General features: G+C 37.3%; 1 protein-coding gene across 1 annotated transcript in view; it reads right to left on the reverse strand.

Moving 5' to 3' along the window:
• The window catches only part of EZHIP (EZH inhibitory protein), a gene marked incomplete at its 3' end in the record, with an annotated part of 40,648 nt that overhangs the window by 4,805 nt on the left and 11,783 nt on the right, over positions 1-24,060 (reverse strand). The window contains exon 2 of the mRNA XM_082446746.1: positions 6,290-6,336. The remainder of the gene's footprint in view (positions 1-6,289; positions 6,337-24,060) is intronic.

A 24,060-nucleotide genomic window follows, 5' to 3' on the forward strand; every position in this document is an offset into this window, starting at 1 on the left:
TTTGCTTGGTACCTGTATGCAAGAGCAAAATATGTGGTGCCTACATCAATAATATCTTCTGTACTATGTCCACACTGGGTGAATGATTTTCTTATCCATGTTACTCACAAAAGGATAACTAATTCAAAATTTAGTGGTGCTTAACAGGATTTAGACAGTGAACTGGATGCTGGATTTACAAAGACCAACGAAATCTTGCCCTTGCCCTCAAGGATCTCATAATCTAGTGGGGGAAACAAAGACCTTCATTCAATGGATGAATATTTATTGAGTGAATACAAATGTCAGGAACTGTTATATAATCAGTATCACACAGCTAGCTAGCGGCAAAGTCAATTTTCAATTCTGGGTCTCTTGACTCCAACCTGCAGTATGCTTTCATTTCTGGCTTCCAAAACATGTCCCACGGCTCTTTTGGTTCTACTTAAAAACTGTTGAGGGCTTCCCTGGTGGCGCAGTGGTTGAGAATCTGCCTGCCAATGCAGGGGACACGGGTTCGAGACCTGGTCTGGGAAGATCCCACATGCTGTGGAGCAACTGGGCCCGTGAGCCACAACTCCTGAGCCTGCGCGTCTGGAGCCTGTGCTCCGCAACAAGAGAGGCCACGACAGTGAGAGGCCCACGCACCGTGATGAAGAGTGGCCCCCACTTGCCACAACTAGAGAAAGCCCTCACACAGAAACGAAGACCCAACACAGCCAAAAATTAATTAATTAATTAATTAATTAATTTTTTTAAAAAAACTGTTGAAGTCTCTAAAGAAACTTTTTCTGACACCTCTCACGGGGGAGCCCTGGAGGTGAAAGATCTGCCCAGCTCTGAGTGGCTGAAGGCTCTGAGCCAGGCCTTTAACTGCCCCTTTCCAAAATAACAATTGTATCTTTTTTTTTAACATCTTTATTGGAATATAATTGCTTTACAATGGTGTGTTAGTTGCTGCTGTATAACAAAGTGAATCAGTTATACATATGTCCCCATATCTCTTCCCTCTTGCATCTCCCTCCCTCCCACCCTCCCTATCCCACCCCTCTAGGTGGTCACAAAGCACGGAGCTGATGTCCCTGTGCTATGCGGCTGCTTCCCACTAGCTAGCTATTTTACGTTTGGTAGTGTATATGTGTCCATGCCACCCTCTCACTTTGTCCCAGCTTACCCTTCCCCCTCCCCGTATCCTCAAGTCCATTCTCTAGTAGGTCTGCGCCTTTATTCCCGTCTTGCCCCTAGGTTCTTCATGACCATTTTTTTTTTTTAGATTCCATATATATGTGTTAGCATACGGTATTTGTTTTTCTCTTTCTGACTTACTTCACTCTGTATGACAGACTCTACGTCCATCCACCTCACTACAAATAACTCAATTTCATTTCTTTTTATGGCTGAGTAATGGGCAGAAGACCTAAATAGACATTTCTCCAAAGAAGATATACAGATTGCCAACAAACACATGAAAGAATGCTCAACATCATTAATCATTGGAGAAATGCAAATCAAAACTACAATGAGATATCATCTCACACCGGTCAGAATGGCCATCATCAAAAAATCTACAAACAATAAATGCCGGAGAGGGTGTGGAGAAAAGGGAACACTCTTGCACTGTTGGTGAAATGTAAGTTGATACAGCCACTATGGAGAACAGTATGGAGGTTCCTTAAAAAACTAAAAATAGAACTACCATATGACCCAGCAAACCCACTCCTGGGCATATACCCTGAGAAAACCATAATTCAAAAAGAGTCATGTACCAAAATATTCATTGCAGCTCTATTTACAATTGCCAGGACATGGAAGCAACCTAAGTGTCCATCGACAGATGAATGGATAAAGAAGATGTGGCACATATATACAATGGAACAGTTGTTTCTGAGGAACTGTTCTCTTAGCATTGGACCCCACTGAGATGGCAGAAACAAAGAGGCAACTGTAGCTTCACAGCCCTTTATACTGGGTAAAACCCACCTTCCACAGAAGGGCCCAATAGTGTGGCTCTCACTTTCCAAGCTCTCCACTCATTCCTAATGTAAACAAAAAGAACAAAGAGTGTTGCTCATCATCTAGTTATGCAGAGGGTTAAGTTGCAACCGACTGCAGTAGCCCACTGACAGTGTGCCCTAAGGGAACTCGGGATGTGGTGGGGGTGGGGGGGAAGGATGGAACATTCTGTGCTTTGGATACTGGGCCCCTAGATAGTTAAGATGCATATCTAAGGAAGAATTTCAATGACCCCTGCTCCTTGCATCTTCCCATACATAGAAAAGCACTAGAATCATTAACTTGAAGTATATGTTCTTTGTAATTAGCAGTCATTTTTTACCAAGATGTATGCTTGACTACAAGTATTTCCCAGCCAAAAAAATTTGTATGTATCCTGGCTCCTCCCCTACCTCTTCAGAGCAGTTCCTCAGAGCTATCCGAGAGGCTGTCTCCTGGGCTATCGTCCTCAGTTAAGTCCCAGAATAAAACTTAACTCACAACTTTTACATTGTGCAATTTTCTTTAAGTTGACACTAACACAAAGCACATTTCTTATCTGTGCTCTGACTGAGAGTGATCTGGTTCTTTACAGGGAAGCTAAGCCTTGCTGTATGCCTGGATTTTCCAGACATGAATCCTATTGGGAACAGGATGACTGTCTCATTGGGAATTATACCTGCTACTACATATGAAATAAGTGTTGCCATAACGAGTGGAAAGAGGATCAGCTTTAGTGTCAAAATACTTAGTGTATGTAAGTCCCAGCTTTAGCACTATTTAGTTATTTACCCTCTCAGCAACATTGAGAAAACCCCATTGAGAAAAAAATTATGTATATATTATATATATATATATATATATATATTACAAATATATATATATATATAAATTTGCATGGCACAGAGTAGATCATCAAGAAAGGTTATGATTTATTAATCTGTTTATGTTTCTCCCCCAACTAGACTCTTAACATCTTGACGGAAGGATTTCTATATGATTCACCTCTGCACCTCCATACCTAGCACAGCACCTAACATGCTTGGTGTTAGTGTATTCTAGTTGATCAAATACATTCTTGATCTCTTCCTCTGCAAGATAATGTGATTCCATTTGAAAGTGTATCCAACACTTCTATGAAAACTACTAATCCACCAAACAGAAAATTCAAATTTTCCTGCATTATGACTTTTAAATTGGTTATTTTTACTTGAGGCTTTGATTTGGATGTTTCTAGATGTGGACCAGATTTGTTTCTTCACATTCTACACTAGGCTGGGTGATAAACACGCCCAACAGTTAAGGTACAATAAAGGCAACTCGACAATATCATCGTTACCCAAAATGTCACGGAATCCCTTGTGAAGGTGAAGATTTTTATCAAAATGGTTGCATGGGGTGATGGCAAAGTAGACTGTCCTCTTTTCTGAGTGACTACATGAAGTTTTATGCATGTTGAGGGAACTGAGGCTCCAACTTTTTAAACAGTTTGTCCAAGGTTACACAGCTATTAACTGCTGGGAATGTAATTGGAATGCAGATCTGTATTACGATAAAACTCAAGATTATTTATCATATCCTGCAGAAGAAGAAAAAACCCAACACAGCCAACACCATCCAGGGAACTAGTCTTTTAAGCAGATGAGGAACTTATCTAAGTTGTAAACTCTATACACCACCAAAACTGACATAACCAAAAAAACAGTACTCAGTGAAATAATTCTTTAGATAAGTAATGGTGGTGGTGTAAGGAGCACAGGCTAGGGAGCACAGGATAGGGAGCCAGAAAAACTTGAATTCAAATCCCAACTCCACTCTAATCTTTGGTCTCCTTTAATGTAATTAGCATCAATAGCAAAATATTATGAGAATTAAAGATGAAGTGCTTAGCACAGGACCTGGCACATAGATTGTTCTCAACCAATGTTGGATGACTTAAACCCTTCCCTTTCCTTCTACCTAGGCAATGTTAAGCATTTACCCCCTTGGCCATAGATTTAATTTCTACTACAAAAGCAAGTTTTGTGTTATTTTTGTCTCTCTCCTTTGTGGTGAAGCTAAAAGATGGGAGCTAAAGTTCAAAGCAGTTAGCAAATAATATTTAAGCAATATTAGCAAATTATTTAATAATTATTGCAAATTCAGACATTGGAATGCCAAGCTTTTGAAAATGATTTTACTCTTCTTAAATTATGCATTCTTTCAACGTTATTCTAATAGGTGAATATTAACATGGTTATGCTGAGTTCTGCAAATAAAATTCCATTGACATTTTGATTGGGATTGTATTAAACCTGTAAGTTATGGCCCTTGCGCTCTAGAAGTAAAGTTTTGTCTACCATCATCATTAGGGGACCACCTATCCCATAACTCCCCTGCTGTGTTAGCACGCCTTTCTCCTCTTTCTGCTTCCCTTTGACACAGGTCTTTGCAAAGATTGGAAGGGCATGATGCGTTGTGGAAGTGTTGAATTATTCAATTATAATGAATTATACAAAAGGACACATAGATGAGACATGGGAACCCTGCCTAATGATTACGAGGGATCCCTGTGACACGGCTAGAACCTGGGGACTTTATAATCTGAGAGGGGCATTGTGATTGCTTCCTTCTCATCCCAGCCACCACCTCAATCATCACTAGCTCTGCAAAACTGTCTCTCCATTTATCATTCAAACCTTCTTTCAAAACTCTCAATTTTATCATTTCTTTTTAACTAACTGTTGTGAGTGCCATCATTTCTCTCATTATGTTTTGTATGGGGTTCTTGCTGACACACGTAAAAGTTATTGATATCTTAAATAGTCACTGTTTATTCTAGCTTTTTATAGAATTCATGTATAGCAAGGCATTTTATGTTGTTTCTAATGTGTTTTCCAAGAATACACTGCTTTCAGCTTCAAGCAATGATTATTTTTTCTCCGTCCTGAAAGTTATAGGCCTTATTTCTTTTTAACATATTTTTATGGTGGAGAGAATTTCTAAAGCAATATTAGGTAGTAGGGATAATGAGCATATTTGTCTTGGTCCTAATTTTAATGGAATTTCCTCCAGTGGTATAAAATCATTTTGTGTCTTTTTACAGAAAAAAAACCCAAAGCCTCCCATCAATATAGCCTACTACATATCTACTTTTAAAACATACATTTTAAAAAAATGGGAATAGGTGTTGAATTATTATTGAGTGCCTTTGGAAAATCTATTGAGTGTATAAAATAATTTATATCTGTATAATACAGTCTTCAAATCCAGTTGCACAGTAAATATTTCAGCTTGTTCAAATCACCTTTTATTCTCACTCCATTTAATATTTGTCCTCATATAGGACCCATATCTCTTTTATATTATTCTTAAGATATTTTGTTTTTACTACTAGTGTCAATAAGTCATTATTTATGGTATATTGGGAAATACCAATCTGGGAGTTGTTGTGCATATAGATGACTTACCAAGCACTTTGACTAAGAGACTTATTTTCACCATTAACTCTCTTCGTTTTTCTAGATATACAATCACATTGCTTATAAATAAGGAATTATTTGTTTAACCAGCGTTATGCTTGTTAGTGTACATTTTAATTTTGTAGGGGACCCTATACAGACTGTTTACTTTTCCCCCAAATCTCCACTGTTTATGTTTTACTTTAAAAATTATTATGTTCTTAATCAGAAAAATGAACTAAAATACCCAAGACAAAAACTATATATTGCGTATTTGCTAAAAATGTAAAATATAAAAATATTTATCCATTATAAATAAACAGAAAAATGACTGAACAGGAAATATGTGAAAATGTTATGAGTGGTTGCTTTTTTTCCCCCACTTCTAAATACATTAATGACTTTCCATTCTCACAACTAAAAATACTACTAAAATAACATACTAAAGTCAGTCAAACAAAAAGTATCTTTCGCAACTCAATAATCTGGCAGACTGAAACAGAAAAAAAGTTAACATGTAATGTTTTAGACTACATATATCAATCACGCTAACAGACTTTATTTCCAGTGATCTTTGTTTGAAGAGGAATTAGACCTTGGCCCATTCTAGAGAGTTATAATGAACCTCCATCAAGCTCCAGCCAGTGAAATTTCAAGCTTTTACTTGTATGAAAAGCGGTATGTGATGAGCAGCAAATGAAATCTGGAACAGGAACAGGAATGTGACAAAGTCTTTATTTCTATACGTTACCTCCATCCCTCAAAATGGACTTCAGCTGTGATCATTTTTCTCCAAACCCTCAATATATCACTTGAAATGTGTGATGGAGAAAACACAAAATCTAGAAGAGCATATATGGATTGAAATATGTACTTACCCATTTCTTAACCTCGGAGCAGTGCCTTGCTGCCTCATTTTCTTCATCTGTAAAATGGGGCCAATAATAATTATTAGAGCAACAATGTAATCAGGACCTAGGGAACATGCAGCATGTTTATCAATACTACCCTTGACTATTCTTGAATAGAAGGAAAATATCTAGTAACACAAAACATCCATATTTGGCAAAGACATCATTTTCATACTTACAAATGAACAAGGGAGTATCTGGAAATTCACACAAAAAGGACAAACCCATCCATTATTATGATCTCTCAAAGAAATACCCGTAAATAAAACCACCATCTTCTTTTTGCCTGATTGCTCCAATGATACCTTCCCTCTAGAGAGTTAAAAGGTGGAAGAAGTGAGCATACAGAGCACACGTAGATGGATTTATCTTAGGTGGGAGAAAGAACATCTATTCCACTGTACTTGAAAGGAAGGGAAGATGGATGCTGTGATCAATTTCAAAAATGGAATTCTCTACCCCTCCCTGGGTTACATCCCTTTCCAATGTGACTCTGAAGCTCCTCACATCAAGAGGCGTACTCTATTTCTCTACAGCTTGAATTGGGGCTAGCCTTGTGACTTGGTTTGACTAATAAAGTGCTGAATAAATGGTATTGTGCTAATTCTGAGTATAGGCCTAAAGAAGCCTTGAGTACTTCTGCTCTCACTCTTGGAACCCTGATCAGTTTCCAGGTGAATAATCCTGGGCCAGTTGGCTGAAGGATGAGAGACCACATGTAGCAGAGACAGACAACCCATCCCTTCTGGGGCCATCTTAAAAAATCCAGTCCCTGGTTTATCTGTCAGTTCACCAGAGGAATACGAATGGGTCCAACTGAGACCAGAAGAACTGATTATTTGAGCTAAGCCTTAATTGCTCACCCAGAGTAAGAAGAGCTAAATAAATGGGTATCATTTTAAGCCACTAAGTATAGGGGTTATTTGTTGTACAGCAATAACAAACTGATACAAGAGTGAATGTGGCAAAGTTTTTAGGTTTGGTTGTGAGAAAATGAGAAGAATTCTACCTGATAGAGTGAAAATTCTGGTTATGGTGGCTTGAAGAGTTTGGCTAATCCTCTCTGCCAAAATCAAGTATAAAACTGGAAAAAATTGCCAAAAGTAATGTAGCAAGCGCCAGACAATTAGCTTTGCTGACTGTAATGTAACTGCCTGACATTAAGCTTTTGATTGCTGAGGCATCTATTTCCAACATCCATCTCCAACAAGCACATTGCCCAATACACAACTAGATAAGGAGCCAGGCCACCTCACCCATTTTAGAAATCCCTGGTTGACCTAGATTACCGACCATTTGAGTGATCCTGCTTTTCCCTTCCCATGCTTTAATACCCGCTCTCCTCTTAAATTCACCAATAAAGAGTGAACCCACGAAACCCTAGGTGCCCCACCGTCAACCCCAAATAAAGGCAGAACCTCAGGTTCAGGTTCTCTCTCTCTCTCTCTCTCTCTGTCTCTCCCTGTGACCTCCCTTTGTGGCCCTGGGTATGCCATGTACCCTCCAGGATTTGTAAGTAATAAACCTTGTATTTTTCGAAGTTCCATGATGGTTACTGCTGAGGTGTGTCTTGCTATCATAATAAGCATCACAAGGGCCAGACTGGCTCTGATTGGGGAAATGTCTGTGGGGGCTCCCCACAAGTAGTAGGGGTCCAGATGAGTGCCCCCAGGCATTTGTAGCTGAGAGCATCACTATTTATAGGCTGAGACCGATACAGAACAAGCAACTATTTTATGTCTCTGAAAGTCTACTGAAGGCAAACAACTTACTGAGACACTGCCTTGAAAAACTACTAGAGCTGTGTATAGGAATAGGAGTCTGTGGCCTTGCATGAGGCTATTCCCATACAGCACCTACTTCATTCTCCTTCAGCTATGAAGGTGAAAAGGATAGTTTTACCAAACTATGGGCTGGCCCCCCAAAATCAGCAGCTTTACTCTGAGAGGAAGTAAATTCCATTTGGGTCAGATGGGAAAAAAACAGGTCACCGTTAGCTAATGCTTGTAAACTCATTAGGAAACAAATGGTAAAATCTGTTCATTTGGTTGACGGTGCTTCCCAGAGCAGCTGAGAGTGGAAGCCTTACAACCTCAAGATATTTGAGAACAACCTCTTCCCAAATCATTGCCTGACCACTAAACTATGTAGGCACAGGGGTAACCAACAGGAAGACAGAATAAAAAATTAAAATTAAAAAAAAAAACTGAACAGAGATCTCAGTGGCTGCTTACCATGGAATGAGAAATTACAATGCTAAAGCTAGGCAACTCTCCAGAAAAAAAAAAAAAAACTCATAAAGTTAAAACCAAATCCAGAATTGCTACAATATATTATCTAAAATATCCAGTTTACCACCCAAAGTTTTGAGACAACCAAATCGAAACTGTGACACATACATAGCAGAAAAAAAATAGGCAAAACTTACTCTGAGTTGGCCCAGATGTTATATTTAGCAGACAGATCATTCAAAGCAGTTACTGGGTTGGCCAAAAAGTTCATTCGGGTTTTTCATATGGAAAACCCGAACGAACTTTTTGGCCAGCCCAATATAACTACATGCATACAATGGAGATCGGGTTTGGTTCCAGAGCACTGCAGTAAAGCAAATATCACAACAAAGCAAGTCACACAAATTTTTTGGTTTCCCAGTATATATAAAACTTATGTTTATACTATACCACACTCTGTTAAGTGTGCAATAGCATTATGTCTAAAAAAATGTACGTACATACCTTAATTAAAAAATAATTTATTGCTAAAAAATTCTAACCCTGACAATGCAGGATTGCCACAAACTTTCAATTTGTAAAAAATGCAGTATCTGCGAAATGCAATAAAGGGAAGCACAATAAAACAAGGTATGCATGTATGCTGAAAGAATTAAAGGAAACAATACTAAAATAATTAATGGAAAATATGATGACAATGACAAAACAAATAGAGAGTCTCAACAGATAAAGAGAAACTACTAAAAAGGACCAAATGTAAATTCTTGAGTTGAAACATTCAATCATAAAATTAAACATTCACTAGAGGGGTGCAATGGCAGATTTGAGATGTCAGAAGAAAGAGTCAGTGGACTTGACTATATACCAAGAGAGCTACTTAATCTAAAGAGCAGAGAGAATAGGATTTAGCAATTTGACTTCTGAGTACTTATCTGAAGGAAATGAAAACATTAACTCAAAAAGATACATGCACCCCCATGTTCACTGCAGCATTATTTACAATAGTCAAGATACTGAAATAAACAAAATATCTATCAAAATATAAATGGATAAAGAAAATGTGATATATACATATATATATACATATATAATGGAATATTATTCAGCCATAAAAATAATGAAATCTCGAGGGCATTATGCTAAGTGAAGTCAGACAAAGACAAATACCGTATGATCTCACTTATATGTGGAATCTACAAACAAAAAACAAGCTCAGGAAAACTGAAGAGCTACGTGTAAAAGAATGAAAGTAGAACACTCCCTAACACCATACACAAAAATAAACTCAAAATGGATTAAAGACCTAAATGTAAGGCCAGACACTATAAAACTCTTAGAGGAAAACATAGGCAGAACACTCTATGATATAAATCACAGCAAGATCCTTTTTGACCCACCCCCTAGGGAAATGGAAATAAAAACAAAAATAAACAAATGGGACATAATGAAACTTAAAAGCTTTTGCACAGCAAAGGAAACCATAAACAAGACACAAAGACAACCCTCAGAATGGGAGAAAATATTTGCAAATGAAGCAATTGCCAAAGGATTAATCTCCAAAATTTACAAGCAGCTCATGCAGCTTAATATCAAAAAAACGAACAACCCAATCCCAAAATGGGCAGAAGACCTAAATAGACATTTCTCCAAAGAAGATATACAGATTGCCAACAAACACATGAAAGGATGCTCACCATCACTAATCATTAGAGAAATGCAAATCGAAACTACAATGAAGTATCACCTCACACCAGTCAGAATGGCCATCATCAAAACATCTACAAACAATAAATGCTGGAGAGAGTGTGGAGAGAAGGGAACCCTCTTGCACTGTTGGTGGGAATGTAAATTGATACAGCCACTATGGAGAACAGTATGGAGGTTCCTTAAAAAGCTAAAAATAGAACTGCCATACGACCCAGCAATCCCACTCCTGGGCATATACCCTGAGAAAACCATAATTCAAAAAGAGTCATGTACCACAATGTTCATTGCAGCTGTATTTACAATAGCCAGGACATGGAAGCAACCTAAGTGTCCATCGACAGATGAGTGGATAAAGAATATGTGGCACATATATACAATGGAATATTACTCAGCCATAAAGAGAAACAAAATTGAGTTATTTGTAGTGAGGTGGATGGACCTAGAATCTGTCATACACAGTGAAGTAAGTCAGAAAGAGAAAAACAAATATGATATGCTAATACATATATATGGAATCTAAAAAAAAAAAGTTTCTGAAGAACCTAGGGGCAGGACAGGAATAAAGACACAGACATAGAGAATGGACTTGAGGACACAGGGAGGGGGAAGGGTAAGCTGGGACGAAGTGAGAGAGTGCCATGGACATATATACACTACCAAATGTAAAATAGATAGCTAGTGGGAAGTAGCCACATAGCAAAGGGAGATCAGCTCTGTGCTCTGTGACCACCTAGAGGGGTGGGATAGGGAGGGTGGGAGGGAGACGCAAGAGGGAGGGGATATGGGATTATATGTATATGTATAGCTGATTCACTTTGTTATAAAGCAGAAACTAACACACCATTGTAAAGCAATTATACTCCAATAAAGATGTTAAAAAAAAAAAGCTTATAGGTACAGAGAACAGATTGCTGGTTGCTGGGGCAGGGCTTGAATGGTGGCAAAATGAGTGAAGGGAGTCCAGTTATAAAATAAGCCCTGGGGATGTAATCTATAGCACGGCAACTGTAGTTAAGAATACTGTATTCTATATTTGAAAGTTGCTAAGAAAGTAGATCTTAAAAGTTCTCATCACAAAGAAAAAAATATTCTGTAACTATATATGGTGACAGATGCTAACTAGACATTGTGGTGATCATTTCAAAATATATACAAATATTGAATCTATGCTATACATCTGATACTAATATAATGTTGTATGTCAATTATACGTCAATAAACATTTAAAAATAAGAGCAGAGAGAATAAAAAATGAAGAAAAATTAACAGAGCCTCAGAGAGTTGTGAAACAACATGTTATACACCTAAATATATATTTAATGGGAATGCCAGAAGGGGAGGAGAGAGAAAGGTGGAAAAACATTTGAGGAAATAATGGCCAACATTTTTGAAATTTAATAGAAACAATATATATAGATCTAAGAAGCCCAACCAACCATGAGTAGGACAAACAGAAAGGTATCCCTACCTAGACACATCATAGTCGAAGTCTAAAATACAAGGAGAAATTCTTAAAAGGAACAAGAGAAAAATGACCAGTCACTTATAGTGGAATAACAATACAATAATAGCTGACTTCACACCAGAAACTATGGAGGCCAGAAGATAGTAGAATGACATATTACTAAAAGGAAAAAAAAAGTCAACCAAAATTCTATATCCAGTGAAACTATCCTTTAAAAATAAATGGAAATAATGACATTCCCAGATAAATGAAAACTAAGAGGATTTATTGCTAGCAGACCTGCCCTATATGAAATCCTAAGGGGAGTCCTATAAACTGAAAGGAAATGATATCAGGCATTAGCTTGAAAACATAAGATGCAATGAGAAGCACCAGAAATAGTAAATATATGAGTAAATACTATACACAGTATTTATATATATATTATATATATATATATATATATATATATATTTTCTTAGTTTCCTTGAAAATATAAGACAGTTTAATGAAAAATTACAACATTGTTGCATTTTTGGGTTTATAACATACAGGTAATACATATGAAATAATAGGACAAAAGGGTGCTATACTGGAGCAAACTTTCTATACACTACTGCATTTAGATTAGTATTAATCTGTAGTAGATTGGTTTAATTAAAATGCATATTGTAGGGGGCTTCCCTGGTGGCGCGGTGGTTGAGAATCTGCCTGCCAATGCAGGGGACACGGGTTCGAGCCCTGGTCTGGGAAGATCCCACATGCCGCGGAGCAACTAGGCCCGTGAGCCACAATTACTGAGCCTGCGCGTCTGGAGCCTGTGCTCCGCAACAAGAGAGGCCGCGACAGTGAGAGGCCTGTGCACCGTGATGAACAGTGGCCCCCACTCGCCGCAACTAGAGAAAGCCCTCGCACAGAAACCCAACTCGCAAAGACCCAACACAGCCAAAAATAAAATAAATAAATAAATAAATAAATAAAAAGAAAGGAATTCCTTTAAAAAAATGCATATTGTAGTCCTCAAAGCAACCACAAAGAAATAACTCAAAGTAATTCAACATGGATGAATCTCAAAATAATTATCTGAGTGAAAGAACCCAGAAAGAAATTACATAAGTGTCATTCCATTTATATAAAACTAGGAAATATAAACTAATAAAATATAATAGAAATCAGATCAATGGTTGCATGGGGATAAGGAGTGGTGGGAGGGGTGAGAAAGAGACATGAATATATTCACTATCTTGATTGTGGTAATTGTTTCACAAGTATATACATATGTAAAAAGATCAAATCGTATATTTGATTTGTATATGACAATTACACCACAATAAAGCTGTTAAAAAATGAGTATGAGGGAATTTTATCCATAAGGATGCACAGATTCATTTACACAACAAATACTTACTGAGCACCCACTATATAACAGGCACTCTGTTAGAGACACTGTTTAATTTCAGTTACTAATTTCTGCTTCGTTCGCTTAGCGTACTAGAATGTTCACTTCTGTAAACCCTAAATAGCTGTTCTAGTACTAATTACTGTGTAAAGTGAATATTTCCCTTTATCTAGGTATACTGCATTAACATATATATGTTATATACTACATATAATATATATAGAAAATACTTTGAGCATTTTATCTTGTTAATACATTAATGGTTCAAATATATAATCTCATGTGTGTATTACACACATAAGTATGTTATAATAAAATAACCTAACCAGTCTCTTCCCTAGAAATCCATCATTTTTCATTCCATCAAAATGTCAATCTTTAGCTGTATCTTTTTATCCATTTTTGAATTTTTCCTGGATGAATAGGAAAAAGATGTTGAATTATTCATATATATGCTAGCACCCACCCTCAACCAGTCATTTGGTCCCAGCAGGAATAGACTTCCTCTAAGATCTATGGACCTCACACTCCTGTAGAGTGAGGATTTGGGGCTTCTCGGCTGAGAAAGGCAGACATAGACTCTGCTTTTAGGGAATTCACAGTCAGCTGAGGGGAGGCAGACCACAAATAATCTTCAACTGTGATGAGTGCACTTTGTGATGAGCAGAATTCAGTGAGCTCTAGCAGCATATGCAGGGGACTATAATGCTGCTTAAGGGTATAAGTCTCCCCAAGTGACTGGTAAGTTCAGATTTAAAGGATGAGTAGGAGGTAGCCCAGTGGAGAGTGGGTGGTGAGTTGTCCAGGCAGAGGAACAGCATGAATGAGATCCTGGGGGCCAGAGAGAGCACTGAAGGAGCAATCTTCTTCACTAGCCCCAGTAGCAGATCACAGAAGATATTGGTGTATGCAGCTGCACACCCCCCTTCAAAATTATCAGGGCCCCAACTGCTTAATGTGAATAAGTTAAATAACATGAGCAATGAGCCAGACCACTTGGGTTCAAATTCCAGCCTCAGCCATTGTTGGCAGTGGGACCTTCAGCAAGTGACCTGAGATGCCTCATCAAGTGCCTCTGCTTCCTCTATTGTGGAATTAGGAAAATCATTGCACATACCATATGTCAGAAAATAGTTCAAAATGTTCCCATGAGGATTAAGTTAGGCATCAGGCAAAAACAGAGATTTTTACCTGTTTTGCCTTGGATGTTTTCTCCTGGTCAATTTTATACTATCCTGAGCAAATTTAGTTTTCAAATTTATGGGCAAGCAAAGCCAAGGAAATGTAGCTAGTATCTGTGCAGTAAAGGAGATGAAATGATTAAAAGAGTATTCATTCTTTAAAAAAATAAGATAAAAACCTGGTTTTGAAAATAGTAGCACTTATGGTAGCTATTAGTCCAACTATATCAATAATCATTTGAAATGACAGAGTGGATAAAAATATACCAATAAATATACCAATTAAATATACCAATAAAAAGACAAAGTGGATAAAAAACAAGACCCAACTATATATTGTCTACAAGAAACCCACTTTAAATATAGAGACACAGGTTAAAAGTAAAGTGGTGGAAAAAGGTCTACCAAACTAAAACTAATCAAGAAAGCTTAAGTAGCTATATTAATAGCTATATTAATAGCTATATTAATTTCAAAGGAAGCAGGCTTCAGAGCAAGGAAAATTATCAGGAATAAAGAGGGTCATTACATAATGATAAAGGGGTCAATCCTCAAAGAAGACATAACAGTCTTTAATGTGTATGTGCCTAACAACAAGGCATCAGATATGTGAGGCAAAAACTGACAGAACTGTAAGAAGAAATAGATGAATCGACTATTATAGTTGGAGACTATATAACTGACAGATCCAACAGGCAAAAAATTAGTAAGGACTTAGTTAAACTGAACAGCACCATCAATCAGCTGGAATGAACTGACATTTATATAATATTTTATCCAAAACCAGAATACACAATACAAATTCTTTTCAAGTTCACATGGAACATTCACCAAGACAGACCACATTATGTACCCTAAAACACACCTAAACAAATTTAAACAAATAGAAATCATACAAAGACCACAATGGAATTAAACAAAAATGACCACAATGGTATTAAACTAAAAATTAATAACAGAAAGATACCTGGAATATCCCAAAATACTTGAAGATCACTTCTTCTAAACACACTTCTTCAACACACTTCTAAATAAATACTGAGTCAAAGAAGATATATCAAGAGAGATTTTAAATCATTTTGAACTAAATAAAAATGAAAATACAACTTATCAAAATTTGTGGGATGCAGTGGAAGCAGTGCTTAGACAGAAATTCATACTATTGAATGCATATATTAGAAAAGAAGAAAAACCTAAAATCAATAATCTAAGTCTCCACCTTAGGGAATTAGAAAAAGAAGAGCAAATTATATTCAAAATAAAAAGAAAAATAATAAAACTTAGAGTATAAATCAATGAAATTGAAAACAGGATATCAATACAGAAAATCAACAAAACCAAAATCTGTTATTTGAAAAGGCCAAAAGAATTGACCTGGTTAAACCTCTATCCAGGTTAACTAAGAAAAAAATAGAGAAGACACAAATCGCTAGTATCAGAAATGAAAGAGGGGCCATTACTACTGATCCCATGGACACTAAAAGGAAAATAAAGAAATATTATGAACAACTCTATGCCCACAAACCTGATAACATAGGTGAAATGGACCAATTCTTTGTAAGACACAATCTACCAAAACTCACATAAGGATAATTAGATAAATTGAATAGGCCTACATCTATTAAAGCAATTGAATAAACAATGAAGAGCTTTCCAAAACAGAAAGTACCAAACACAGATTGGTTCACTGGTGAATTTTACCAAGCATTTAAGAAAGAAATTATACCAATTCTCCATAATCTCTAGCAGAAAAGAGAAGCAAAGTGAACACTCCCTAACTCACTCTATGAGTCCAGCCATTACATTAACACCAAAACCAAAGATATTATAGGAAATGGAAATACAGGTCAATATCTCTCATGAGCATAGATGCAAAAATCCTCAACAAAATATTAAAAAATTGAATCCAACAAGTATAAAAAAATTACACACAACAGCCAAGTGAGATTTATTCCGGGTATGCAAAGCTGGTTCAATATTTACTAATCTGTTCATCTAATCCATCACATCAAGAGGGTAAAGAAGAAAAATAATATTGTGATATCAGTAGATACAGAAAAAGCATTTGAAACAATCCAATACCCATTCACGATTAAAAACTTCAGCAAACAAGGAAGAGAGTGGAACTTCCTCAACTTGATGAAGAATAACTACAAACTCCTACAGTTAACATCAATGACGAGAAACTAGATGCTTTCCCCCTAAGATAGGATGTCCACTATCACCACTCTTATTCAACTTTATACTGGAAGATCTAGCTAATGGAATAAGACATAAAAGGAAATAAAAGGTATATAGATTGGGAAGGAAGAAATAAAACTATCTTTGGTCACAGATGACATGATTGTCTATATAGAAAATTCCAAAGAATCAACAACAACAAAAACTGGAACTAATAAGTAATTATAACAAAGTTTCAGGACACAATGCTAATATACAAAATTCAACTGCTTTCTTATGTACAGCCAATGAACAATTTGAATTGGAAGTTAAAAACACAACACCATATACAGTAACATTTCCCTCAAAATGAAGTGCCTAAGTAAAACAATCTAACAAAATAAGCACAAGATCTATATGAGGAAAACTATAAAACTCTGATGAAAGATCAGAAAAGCACTAAATAAATGGAGAAATATTCCATGTACACGTATAGGAAGACTCAACATTGTCAAGATGTTAGCTTTTCCAACTTGATCTATAGATTCAGTGCAATCCCAATCAAAATAACAGCAAGTTATTTTGTGGATATCGACAAACTTATTCTAAAGTTTATATGGAAAGACAAAATACCAAAATTGTCAACACAATATTGAAGAACAAAGTTGGCAGCTGACTTTACCCAAGTTCAAGACTTACTATAAACCTACAACAATCAACACCTTGTCATATTGGCAAAATAATAAACAAATAGATCAATGGAACAGAATAGAGAGCCCAGAAACAGACCCACACAAATATAGTCAATTGATCTTTGACAAAAAAATCAAAGGCGATTTGATGGACAAAGGAAGTCTTCTCAACAAATGATGCTGGAACAACTGGACATCCACGTGCAAAATAAATGAGTGGAGACATGCACTCCTGACGCTGTGGTATTGAGCGTAAAAAAGGAAAATGGCTTGCAGCCAGTTTCGTTCCAGGTGCCTGCTCTGGATCTAAGAGCCCCTGGTTGTTCCCCAGAAGAAGGACGTGCTGCCCTGAGGGGGAAGTCTGTATCTCCAAAGAATGGCCCATAAGGCATGCTGACGCATAGATTGTGGTGCATAGATAGTGGTGCATAGATAGTGGTGCATAGATAGTGGCGCATAGATAGTGGCGACAGAATTATGTGGAAATACAAGGTTTACTGATTTGTTGTTTAGTATTCGTTCCGTACTAAACCTATATATACATTCATGCTCTTTGAATAAACTTGCCTTGCAACCATCAGTTGTCTTGGCCCTTCTGACCCCATACTGGTGCTTTTCAGTTCCTTACCCCTCACCGCCAGGAACTTCTAGCTTTCTGCAGCCGGTCTGCGGCAGAGACACAGACTTTACATCTTTCACAAAAATTAACTCAAAATGGATCACAGATCTAAATGTAAAACATGAAACTATAAAACACCTAGAAGAAACCATAGGAGAAAATCTAGGTGACCTTGGGTTTGGTGATTACATACATACATACATACATTTATTTATTTATTTAGGCTGTGCTGGGTCTTAGTTGTGGCACGCAGGATCTTCGTTGCCACATGCAGGATCTTTAGTTGCGGCATGTGGGACCTAGTTCCCTGACCAGGGATCGAACCTGGGCCCCCTGCATTGGGAGCACGGAGTCTTAGCCACTGGACCACCAGGGAAGTCCCTGGCGATTACATTTTAGATACAATACCGAATGTATGATCCATGAAAGAAAAAACTGATAACTTAGATTTAATTAAAATTAAAAACTGTGCTCTGCAAAATACACTCTTAAGAGAATGAAAAGACAAGCTGAAGACAGGGGAGAAAAATCTTTGCAAAACACATAGATACAATAAAAGGCTGATATCCAAAATATACAAAGAAAAAACTCAACAATAAGAAAACAACCCAATTAAATATGGACAGGAGATATGAACAAATATCTCACCAAACAAGATATGCAAATGGCAAGTAAGCGTGTGAAAAGATGCTCAACATCATATTTATTGAGGAAATTGCAAATTAAAACAACAAAGGGAAACTGCTATAAATCTATTAGAATGGCTAAAATCCAAAACACTGCCAAATGCTGGCAAGGATATGGAGCAAAAGGAACTCTCATTCATTGCTGGTGGAAATGAAAAATAGTACAGCCAATTTGGAAGACAGTTTGGTGGTTTCTTACAAAACTCCTTAGTATTTACCCAAGTGAGTTGAAAATTACATCCACACAAAAATCTGCACACAGATGTTTATACTAGCTTTAGTCGTAACTGCCAAACCTTGGAAATAACCAAAATATCCTTCAAAGGTGAATGGATAAACAAATTGTGGTACACCTATACAATGGAATATTATTCAATGATGAAAAAAGAGCTATCAAGCCATAAAAAGACATGGAGGATCCCTAATTGCTAAGTTAAAGAAGCCAATCTGAAATGACTACATATTGTATGATCCCAACTATGTGACACTGTAGAAAAGGCAAAATTATGGAGAGAGAAAAAAAATCAGTGGCAGCAAGGGGTTTGGGTTGCGGGGGGGAGGGAGGAAGGGCTAAAATAGGTGGAGCACAGAGGATTTTCAGGCAGTGAAACTACTCTGTATGATGCTGTAATGATAGATACATCTAATACATTTACAAAAACCCAGAGAACGGTATAATGCAAAGAGTGAAACTTTATATAAATTACAGACTTTAGTTATTAACAGCATATTAATATTGGCTCAACAATTGTTACAAATGTACCACATTAACTCAAGATGCTAATAACAGAGGAAGGGGGTTGTGAGGGGGTATATGGAGACTCTGTAATTTCTGCTCATATTTCATAAACCTAAAACTGCTCTAAAAGAGATTAATTGTTTTAATATAAAAAATTACTTCCATATAGTATCTGTCTCTGAAATGTTGGTCAAATATTTTCATGCATTCCACAAATTATGAGTGTCTGCTATCTTCCTGGCACCATTCTCTCTGTTCCTAGGTTTCCCTATCTGAAAAATGGGAATGATAATAATAGCAACTATCTAATAAAGAATGAGAAGCAGTTTAGAAATTTTGAATTAGCATCACATTCTCTGTTCTTAATGTCCACTGTGCTTACTTCTGTCACGTTGTCTTGATAATAACCCAGAAATTATCTGTTTCTGTGTTTTTATGTTCATTAATCTGAGAAGTTGCTGAAAAATGGGACTCAGTCCACGTCACACGTGTTCACAGAATTTGGCACATAGCCTGGAAATGTGTCCAGCAGGTGCTCAATAAACATTCATGGTATAAATGTGGATGACCCATGATCTGATAATCACCCAATAAAACATGGCTATTTTTTATGAGCCATTTGTTCATTGGGGAAAATCCATGATAAATGACTGAATATAGGATATCACTGTACTCAGTTTACCCTCACTTAGAGAAAGTTTATGTACTTGATCATTGCTCTGTTTTGAGAAATATCTAGTACCAGCACATTCTGAACTTCTTAACGTATGATTTCACAATGTACTTGGGACAGTCTGTTATTTTCTGACCGTCTGATCTGAACTTACAGTTGGACTTGATTTGGTAATTCTCCAAAAACTTAATCAAATATAAAATGATTAATTTTTAACATAGCTTCTCAAGTAGTTTTTATTTTCTGGATGGAGAAACAGTTGAACAAATAAGTGTCTGATAATTAAATTATTTTATTTCACATAATAAAGATATATTTCATTCAGGTTTATACTGATAAAAACAAGGATATGATGAATTCAATGAAGAAATCAATGGTCATGTAAAGGTGAAGACTCTGACCTTAACAAGGAAGAGACAGCTCTCCTGCCCTTATCCTACATTTTGGGATACTCCTTCTCTGTCCATTTCTCTGGTCCACTTTTCCTGCGTCCCTCCTTAGTATTTCCACTATAGTCTGTACAGATTTGTATCTCAGAGTCTACAGTTCCTTCTTTTTTCATTTGTCTGTCTGTTTCCAACACAAGATGGTGAAATCCATGATTATGATATACCATATTTCATTGAGCTTTGCATATCCAGGGTACAGAACACTTCTGGAAATATGGTGGGAATAACTGAGTATTTGCTGTCATAACAAATTAATATTTTATAGAGACCACAGATTGGAAAGATACCCACTTCCAATAGGGACTTGATACAGTAGATGCTATTTTTGCAGACACTATTTCTACGACTTCTGAGATCAGTTTCCAAGCAGACCACTCGGCAACTGTGAGCCTTTCTGGGAGAATCTCATCAACAAAAAAAGTTTACCAGCCCTACACGGTAGCTAGCAACACCAAAGGCACGATCCATGAAAGAAATAACTGATAAGCTAGGTTTCATTAAAATAAAAAACTTCTGCTCTGCAAAAGACAATGTCAAGAGAAAGAGAAGACAAGCCACAGCCTGGGGAAAATATTTGCAAAAGACACATCTGATAAAGAATTGTTATCCAAAATACACAAAGCATTCTTAAAACTCAACAACAAGAGATCTGTTGTACAACATAGTACCTAGAGTTAACAATATAATATTGTGTGCTTTAAAATATGTTAAGAGGATACATCTCATGTTAAGTGTTCTTACCCCACACAAAACAACAACAACAACAAAAAAAACAAAAGAGCACAAGGAAATTTTGGGGTGTGATGGATATATTTAATACCTTGATTGTGGATATGATATCACAGGTGTATGCACATGACCAAACTCATCAAAATATATACATTAAATATGTGCAATTTTTTGTATACAAATTATACCTCAATAAAGCTTAAAAAATAGCCTGATATAAAAAAAAAAGATCTGAAGAGACACCTTACCAAAGAAGATGTACAGATGGCAAATAAGCATATGAAAACATGTTCAACAACAATGAAATACTATTACACACCTATTAGGATGGCCAAATCCAAAATGCTGACAACATCAAATGCTGGCAAGGATGTCAAACAACAGGAACTCTCATTCATTACTGGTGGGAACGCAAAATGGTGCAGTCAGTTTGGAAAACAGTTTGGCACTTCTTACAAAACTAAACATACTCTTACCATATGATCCAGCAATCATGCTCCTTGGTATTTACCCAAATGAATTGAAAACTTATAACCACACAAATATCTGCATACAAATGTTTGTAACAACTTAATTCACAATTGTCAAAACTTGGAAGCAATAAATGGCCTTCAGTAGGTGAATGGATAAATAAACTGTGGTCCATCCAGACAATGAAATATTATTCAGAGCTAAAAGGAAATGAACTCTCAAGATATGAAAAGACATGGAAGAATCTTAAATGCATATTACGTGATAACAATAAAATTACTGTTTTTAGATTTCAGCCTTAGACATTTCCATGCATTTTCTCAGATATTCAAATCCCCATTTTCTTGAAAAGAACACTTCATCTCAGGGAAGTTAAGTGACTCACTTTCTTGTGGATTCTGCTTTCCAATTTCCCACCTCAGCCCCCAGTCTACATCTCATTCTACCTCCAGCCATTACACACGACTCCTACTTCCCTGACCCCAGCAAGCTCTCTCTCACCTCCACATCCACTCTCTCTTCTGTACACACACATGATGGATAATTACTTATTTGATCATCAAGCTATAACTTATCCACCATATTAACTCTTATCTATCCCTATCTTCACTGTCTGTCTTTTCACACTAGAATGAAATATAGATGAACAAAGGGGATCTGACTATTGTGCTCAGAGCTCTGTCCCCCGAGATGGAAAGGCCTATAGTAAGTGATCCATAAATATTTGTTGAGTTAAACGCCTGATCCTTGAACCAGTCTCGGATATGCAATCTGGGGCCTAGGGGTCTCCCACCTGACTCTGGGAAACATGGAAACTGGACAAGTTAATCTTTCTGGGAAGGCCCACTGCCCAAAGAGGCCAATACAACTAAGACTTCAGGCTTCTAGAGTCAGACCAGGATGGAATTCCACCTCTATCTCTTACTAGTTGTATGACCTTGGGGATACTCCTCTACCTTCTTGAGCCTTAGTTTCCTCCTCTCCTTAGTTATCCTAATGAGATATTCGAAACTGCTCAACACTTCCATTCATTCAGTCGGCAAACATTTGCCGAATGTCTCCTATCTGACAGGTACTGTTTTAGGTGCCGAGAATAAGTCATAAACAAGTTACATCCATCATCAGCTCACAGTCTAATGAATGAAGCAGACAAACAACTGTTTACAGCACAGTGCTCTTAGGGCCATGATAAGGGAGGTCCTGGGTGCCAGAAGCAGGCTGCAGGAGTAGCTGGTGCCCTTCACTTCATGTCCCTTGCTTCTAATACTCAAGTGGTGTCAGTCACCGAGGCCTGAGGCCTGCTTCTGCAATCATTCTTCATGCTTCTATTTTTTTTTTTTTAATTATTAGCACTTTAATTATTATTTATTTATTTGGCTGTGTTGGGTCTTCGCCTCTGTGCGAGGGCTCTCTCCAGCCGCGGCAAGTGGGGGCCCCTCTTCATCGCGGTGCGTGGGCCTCTCACTATCGTGGCCTCTCCCGCTGCGGAGCACAGGCTCCAGACGCGCAGGCTCAGCAGTGTGGCTCACGGGCTCAGTTGCTCCGTGGCATGTGGGATCCTCCCAGACCAGGGCTCGAACCCGTGTCCCCTGCATTAGCAGGCAGATTCTCAACCACTGCGCCACCAGGGAAGCCCCATGCTTCTATTTTTGCAAGCTCTGTGATGCTGTTGAGTTGGCCTTGACTTGACAAGGCTACTATTGTAAACCTGAGGTCTTTCCCAGAGGTATCTCTTATTGACAGTCAGAAGTACTTGGTAGTAACAAAAATGATGATGAAAATAGCTACCACACATTTTCAAATGGACTTATAGATTCTTATTTTATTCATTGGGTCATAAACCATTATTATTATTCTTTTTGATGCTGAAATTATGCTATTTGTTTAAAACTACCTGTGTGCCAAGCACTGTACTACATGCTTCATTACTGTATCTAAACCTTACAACATACCAATAACAAAAACCCTGTTTTGGGGAATTCCCCGGCGGTCCATTGGTTAGGACTCAGCGCTTTCACTGCTGGGGCCTGGGTTTGACCCCTGGTCAGGGAACTAAGATCTCACGAGCTGCGCAACACGGCCAAAAAAAAAAAAAAAAAATTCCTATTTTTATGCCAATTCCACATATTGGGTAACGAAGTTAAGGGAAATGTACGGGGGTGTAAATTCATACTGCCAGTAAGAGAACAATAGTTAAAAGCACAGACTTGATTCTAAATACCATTCTACACAAAAGAAACCAGAGCTCCTTGGGAAATGGCTGATTCCAGGGCCGGAACAGGGAAAGTACAAGAAGAGCCAGGAATATCTTGCTGTACCAAAAGAAATTTTCAAAGAAAAATAGGGGTACATCTAAAAGGATACAGGAACAAGATTTACGGGGCTTCCATTGTTCCACTGACCAAATCTGGGCAAACTGGAGCATCAAACTGAATCGCGATGGTAATGGGTTGATATACCCAGTGAATAAAATATATGTCCATGAGCTCATAGGATATCAATGAAGACATGAATAATTCACAAATGAGGGTCAGAGAAAAGCTCTTCATTGCAGAAGA

The sequence above is a fragment of the Balaenoptera physalus genome, assembly GCF_965194825.1.
Source record: "Balaenoptera physalus genome assembly, chromosome: X".
NCBI lineage: Eukaryota > Metazoa > Chordata > Mammalia > Artiodactyla > Balaenopteridae > Balaenoptera > Balaenoptera physalus.